We start from the raw sequence: 6,266 nt of genomic DNA, 5'->3' as shown, positions 1-6,266 counted from the left end.
CATGCAAGCAAAACACGCCTTGTACTCACAAACATAGCCGACTGGCCGACCGTGGCGTGGTAGAGGTGCTAACCGCCGCACGTGGCCACGAGCGAGGAGCGTGAAACTTCCCGAGAAGTCGGTGTCGTAGAGACGAATATTTCTAGATTCTACCCATTTCCCGGAATGCGTGCGCTATGAGAGTGTGCGTGCGGGGAAGCGGGGTTGCCGTAGTCCCAGCCGAAGCACGTAGTAAGTAGGGCACAAAAATTCATTCCCTGAATGTAGTGTGTGTCTTGCATTTCGATCAAATCCGATACGCATGTTGCTTTCACCTTTCGTGGTGGTGTCCGAGCTCAATGTGTGGTTCATATGGGTGGTTCAGCATAAAACCACATTCAATACACACGTGTGTCCGACAGAGTGGATGACACGATGGTACGGAATCGGTACCAGTGGTGGTGGTGGTGGTGGGCTGCACATGATGCTCACACAGCACACGCACTCCCCGCGCGCGCCAGAAGCCGGCGTACGACGCACGCACACCAAGCCACACACACACACACCGGGAGACAGCACACTTTGTGAGGTGTGTGATTGAAAAGCGCGCGAAAATTAACACGACTGGTCACCAATTTTCCACCAAAGTCACCACGGAAAACCACAACCGCAAAATGGTTCGAAAATAATCACCCGGGAGCTGTCACCGTGGCGTCGCTTTTACACCGCCATTTTATTTTCCAGCACCAGTGGCGTACGAACAAACAACGCGGACAGGGAACGAAATGGAAACCGTGGTCGTCACAACACAAACAGCAGACCCGGCCGTCGGATTGCACAAAACGGTCTCCTCACTTCTTGGACGCGTTCCATGTCTTCATTTGGGGAATGTTTCGCTCTCCTCTGAAAACCGAATAATCCTGCGAGCGTGCGATAAAGGGACTGTGTCGTGATCACTAAATGTTGTTTCAGCACTCCACTTTAACAACATACATTTCACACGATACCGTCCCACCGGGGGGGCCCACACAAAGGCGCGATGATATTTACCAACCCCCATTCGAGTGGCGGCGCGGACTGGACGGGGGCCGCTCTCGGCGGGCGACAAAACACACGCAGCAGAAGATTACGCGCCTTCAGGGCAGACGATTTTCACTCGACATCGGTATTGTGTGTCGCGGGGGCTGCCAAGCGGAGGCCCTCTCTACACCGAGAGATGCGCCACTATATTAATACACGGCGCTTTCGCTGTCGGAGACGACTACGTAACCACACGACCGACGGGCGAGAACAGAGTGTCGAGCGAGCACACACACGCCCCGCACTGTTGCTCGCCTCGCACGTTCTCTCTCTCTCTCTCTCTCGCTCGATGGCAGAGTCGGTGAGCTTAATGAGACGCCCGCCAGAGGGCAGAGAGGCTATAAATGTCAAACGATAAAATGAAACGTTGGGCAGGAAGAGAGAGAGTGAGAGCGAGCGATGCCCAAGCCGCCACATCGTGGCGTCACTTGGTACCGCTTGGCACGCAGCCATATTATCTGCCATTATTGAGGTGCACACAAGCCCGCGCACACAGCCACAGGATGGCGCGTCCCCTTAGGTGTGGCTGTGTAGTCGGGCGTCGGGGCGTAGGGAAAATGAAAAATTTCCTATCCGACCGACACAAGGATACCCTTGCGCCCAAGTGACGGCGGCACCGACTGGTGTGGTGTGTGGTACAGGAAAATACAGGCTCACCGCCACCGCGCGTCGTACCACCACCAGCAATAGCAGCATACTTCTTCGTAGGCTGCACACATATGCTTTCTTTTCGGGCACACAACGGGCCGACGGTAGGTGGTGTACGTGCGAACGGGCGAAATAATGAAAGTCTGTGTCTACCCCGACGTGTGCGGTAGTGTGGGACACGGTGGGTACACGAGGGGTTTTATTTTGGACTGCACGCACTTTAGCTTTAGCTTTAGCGTGCGATTCCCGCCCAAAAATCATCGACGGCACCGTGCGGTGGCCGAATTGAAGGGAACCGGAGCAAAAAGCAATTGTGCGTCACGCCATCTTTGGGCATGACACAGCGAAACACGCGCGGTTGTTGAAATATTTCCGCCTATTCTTTTGTCGGATTATTTTTTTGCCCCCACAGACGGACGCGACTCCGTCACACGAAGCGTCACGCAGCGCGTCGCGTCGGTGGTGATTATTTCTGGTCCGCACGCAAGCCACGCAAAAACAACACACCGAGCGGACTGAAAAATAAAGGCACATCCCGACAAACACCGTGTCCCGACCCCACAAGTGCGAAGCACAAGAGCGCGCGCACACACCGCACACACGACGCACCACACTACACCACACATCGGTAGCTCCGGCACCAGGAACATCAGTAGTAGAGGTATCGGAAACGCGCGCGGAGGTACAGTGTAGAAGAGAAAAAAAGGAAAGCAATGAAACAACTGCCAACAACAGCGCAGTATAGAGGCGACACCACACACAGCACACAACCTGGTCTGAAAAGCGCACTACGAATACTAAAGCGCTCCGGTCTACCTATGTGTCGGAGGCCAGAGTCCCCGGGCCGACGAAGCGATACGCTCTCTCCTTCTCTTTTTTCCTCGCATTTCCTGTGCCATGGCGCGACGTTACGGTGGCGGCAGTCGCAACCGCTGAGAGTGTGAGTGGCGCACTCGCTCTCCCTCTACACGGTCGTGCGCTCTCTTGCTTTTGGCGCCCATGTGTTATGTAGTGGTATTCGCCCGGGTTTCGTGCGGCGTATATAGCCTCTCTGTGGGCAAGTGGTTGTGTGCGGGCGAACCGTGAGTTCCCCTGCGGTGGACTGTGTGTGTGTGTGTATGCTGCGACGACTTCCTGTCCTTCTTGTGTGCGCGGTGCGATACTCACCACGGCCTGCGTGTGGTGAGGCTTCGCGGTGGTGTATTACGGGATCTCGCTGCTACGCGGTTATCTCGCTCTAGCGTCACGAGCTCTCTTTCACAGGACGCAAATTCTCGAATTTTCGGGAAGTTAAAATTGAAGAATTAATAATTAATTTTAATTTTTTTTTTCTCTCCGGATCCCTACTTGCTTTCGTCCAGTTTTGGATCACGCGAACTGAACGCAAAGTGACGTGCAGCAAATCCACACTCACACACACACATCGCTCGGCTCGTGCAATGAAACCGGCAAACCAAACTTCGCATTAAACCATCAGCATAAAATTAGCGAAATTCAATACCGGGACGAGAGGAAACGCCCGAACAAGTGCACCTATTTGAACATGTTATTATGCGCTACAAAGTGAGTGGGGAAAATTAACACGTTTTGCATTAGAAAGGTGCATAAAATGCGAAAAATCCGATTTCGTTAAAAATCGCTACAGCAACGGGCTTCGGGCGGATGGGCTGACCGGACGAGCCGGCGAAAAAGCATACTTACCTGGCATAGGGGTTACCATGATCACAAAGGTGGTTCCCCCAGGGCGAGGCTCTTCCATTGCACTTCGGTTGGGTTGACCCCTGCGATTATCCCTCATGTGGATAACTCGTATGCGCAATTTTTGGTAGCCGGGAAGTGCGTCCGCGCACATCCCGAACTTAGTCCAACACAATAAACATCGGCCCGCGATCCAAAGCTGGGCAAGCCACCTCATACTCGGTGGAAGAAGATATCCGTGTGCTGGTTGCTGGTCTGCATAGCCCAACGCACCTTTCGAATTGAATCCGGGTCGTCCTTCTCTGACTCTGTAATGTCCAGCTGCAAGTTGACCGTCGTTGCGGGGGAGAATAACAAACAAATGAAAGCAAACGCTGATGATAAAACTGGCCCATTAAGTTGCAGTTTTTCGAATAGATATTTAATATCTTAATAGTATCGAATAGAATATTTACACAACAACATTTTCACATTGATTGGTTGCATATTCCGATGTTGATCCTAGAGCCGGGCTCGAGAACGCCTACTTGACATCCATAATCGCTTCAACCGGATCATGAAACAAACGATAAACAACATATCAAACGGATGATCTTGTACTGTTAATTATGCGATCTGTAAATTTGTAACTTTTTCGATACATCTTGGCCCAATGTTATATTTGTTTATTCGTTCTCTGAAATTGTGCTATATTGAATCGAAGAATTGTTGCTTACCGTGCTGGGTTGAGTAGCAATGTTTGCAATTTCCAATACCTTGGGGAATTGTGAACATGAGTCAACACACTCATGATACAGCTATGTAATTTTGCATCATAAATTATTTGAGCATAAATTTCGTCTCACGTCTGAACACGTCTTTCCCTATTATCTATACGAGTGGTTTGCAATTGTTCAACATGAGCCGGATAGAAACAAATGTGTCTTACTATCTCGCGAAAAAATAAATCCCGATTAGAAAGATCTTCTCTTCTTCATAAAGTGTCACACAAACAACGCTCTAATTGGGTTCTTATGTTCGTTGCTAATCTAAATCGTTGCCTTTTGATGTCACATTTCTTGGTGGTGGGTTTTTTGTTTTTCACGGACGATGAAATGGTTTGCACTTTCTGCGCCACAACGACACCTCGCAATTTCGGGCCTCCCGTTGTTGCGATACTACCCACGGCAGAGGGAACAACATTAAATTACTGTTCGACACTCCATCGTGATAAAGTCGTCCGTTTTTTCTTGTGGTGGGTACAACAGAGCGACAACGACGACGACGGAGACCATCCTTGCGACAGGAGCAACCGATCCCAATTTGCCATACCGATGGCGTCCTGCGAAAGAAAACGTGTCCCCAGCTACCGTGGGCCGGAGGCAAGTGAGCGTACGTGGGGTAAAGTGATTTTTACGATCGTTACGTATTAATTAAAGCGCCTTTTCGCGGTGGAATGTCTTCGTTTGCCAGCACTGACGCGCCGGCATTACACCTTTTGCGACCGGTTTCGGAGATCACTAAATCATGCATTTTTAATCAAGTTGCTAGCTTCACCACGCATTGCGTTTAATGCTGGATCGTTTTTCTGGCGCAGTTTGACTTGCTGTTTTGTGGTTTTTCGGCGTGTATCGCATGCAAAGACCCCAACGGGACCCACGATTGACTCTCACGCAGTCAAACCCCGGAGGCGGCCCAGTAAAAAGACACAGCAGGGGTGACCGACGACCCGGAGAGAACCAGGATAAGATTGCGTTGCGTTGTGGTCATCTGTGGGGTCCATGTTCTGCCTCGAAGTCTGTCTCAGTCTGAAGGCACACGGTTGGTGATTGGAATTCCTTGCATTGCCAGAACCCCAAATGGGTCCACCACCAGCGTGAGTGTGGCGGAAGATAATTTAAAATCTGCCAAAAAGTTTACGCGTGAAACCAAACAGGGACCGGGCGCGAAGGCTAACCGAGAAAATACGAAACCCAAGCAAACGGTGCGTAATGAGAAACAGGATCGTCGTCGCGAAACCCGCCAGCAATAGTGGGCCGAAAAGTAACCAAATAAAGGAAACAACGAAACCTGTCTTAATTTTATTAACTGGCAAACCTTTCGGCGGCCGCGGCCCTGCAGAAGGACCTGGGGATGGACCACGGATTTGCAATCATCTTGCGCCGATTGGAGTGATTTAAGCAGCACCGTGGGTCGCACATGGAAAAGATGGAGTGATTATTGGGCATGAAATAAATCAACCTATTCAGTTGCTCCTTTTTGCGCTCTCCTAACCCGTCCGGCTACGGGCAGAAGCAACAGTGTCAGCAAAAGGTTCAAAGTAAACAGGTTCGCGGAGAGCTTCTCCCAGCGCGGTGGCCACGTCTACCGGGAGGCCTAATTGTTGACCGGTTAATTAGAGTCAATTACCACCAAACTGGTCACTGACCATACGGTAGGGCGAAAGTGCAACAAGTCGACCGCCAACAACGAATCCGCCACCGACCTGAAAAGCCAAGGGTTAAGCGTAATTGCACGGTTCGTACAGGCACCATTGACAAATCGTTTCTCACTATTTGTTTTCTCAATTTTGCATTATGATCATTTTTTGCGTAGAAAATAATGTTTGTTTCGTCTGCCGGAGACCTCCCGTGGGATGAAAAACATGGCGTGTCTGTACGACACCGTGTCGGGAACGGGACGAAGGCACTTCCCAGGCAACGTTTGCCAACTTTCTTTCAGTTGTTTAGCGCAGCGATTCGTGTAGATAATTTATGGGAGACCAATGTTGCGTTCATTGCCATTTTTGGGGGTCACAATACATTCTCACAGGAGATTTTCGGCGTCTCGTGGTGTTTAAATACAGCATTACGTGGGGTTAAGTCGAAAATGCGCTTTTCGAT

At 50.5% G+C, this 6,266-nt stretch overlaps 1 non-coding gene across 1 annotated transcript; it reads left to right on the top strand.

Moving 5' to 3' along the window:
* Positions 1 to 3,400: 3,400 nt before the first annotated feature.
* Positions 3,401 to 3,564, top strand: LOC128269531 (U1 spliceosomal RNA). The gene has a single exon (XR_008269200.1). It is a non-coding gene; the product is annotated as a U1 spliceosomal RNA (small nuclear RNA).
* The last annotated feature ends 2,702 nt before the right edge of the window (positions 3,565 to 6,266 follow it).

This window comes from Anopheles cruzii, chromosome 2 (genome assembly GCF_943734635.1).
Source record: "Anopheles cruzii chromosome 2, idAnoCruzAS_RS32_06, whole genome shotgun sequence".
NCBI classification, from domain to species: domain Eukaryota; kingdom Metazoa; phylum Arthropoda; class Insecta; order Diptera; family Culicidae; genus Anopheles; species Anopheles cruzii.
The sequence above is the reverse complement of the archived record's forward strand: the minus strand, read 5'-3'. Positions and strand labels throughout refer to the sequence as shown.